Source organism: Lathyrus oleraceus, chromosome 3 (assembly GCF_024323335.1).
Source record: "Lathyrus oleraceus cultivar Zhongwan6 chromosome 3, CAAS_Psat_ZW6_1.0, whole genome shotgun sequence".
Classification (NCBI taxonomy): Eukaryota; Viridiplantae; Streptophyta; class Magnoliopsida; order Fabales; family Fabaceae; genus Lathyrus; species Lathyrus oleraceus.
The window spans coordinates 107388483-107389358 of NC_066581.1; positions in this window are offsets into that span (position 1 = coordinate 107388483).

Sequence of the window (876 nt, forward strand, 5' to 3'; positions counted from 1 at the left end):
TTAATTCATTGTCAGCTGTAACTAGTTAACCAAATGGTGTAACCGGTTACGAGCCCGAGTTTTGATTTTTCTGTTATTTCACTTGTTTGCTTTTTATCCCAATTATATTGTAACCTTTGTAAAAATTTATAGAATGTATTCTCATCCTAAATTAATGAAGTAATCACTTCTCACCCTTAACTCTCTCTCTCTCTCTCTCTCTCTCTCTCTCTCTCTATTTTTCCTCTATCTTCTCCATATTTCAATTCTCTCCACCATTATTCACCAATCTTGTAATTCAAAGTTCCAACATTTGGCATTAAGAGCCTAGTTCTGATCCACAAACACCTAGTGTGCAACATAAATTAAGTTTCTAATGAAAGAATCCTTGCAAACCTACCTATCCTTGATGCGAAGATTTACGACAAACGGTGCAAGCAAATGAAAGTGATTTTTGGTTACCAAGATGTTCTTGAAGTGATCAAGAACGGTATTACTCCTCTTGTCGCGGGTGCAACTGATGCACAATAAGAAACACATAAGGAAGAAAAGAATAAAGATTTCAAGGCACTGATTTTTATCCATCAATCTATGGATGGTGACAACTTTGAGAAAGTTGGTGATTGTGAATTATCAAAGCAAGCGTGGGAGATCTTAGAGAAGGCATATGCAGGGGATGAGAAGGGAATGGTGGTAAGGTTACAAACTCACAAGCGTCGTCTCAAATTGATTCAAATGGAAGAAAAGGAGACAATAAATGATTTCACAATGAGAACCACTCGATTGGTGAATCAAGTGAAGTCATGCGGATAAACTGTTAAGGAAGAGTATGTTGTCGCGAAAATCTTGTGTTCTCTAACACCAAGATTTGACAATGTAGTTGTGGCAATTGAGGAA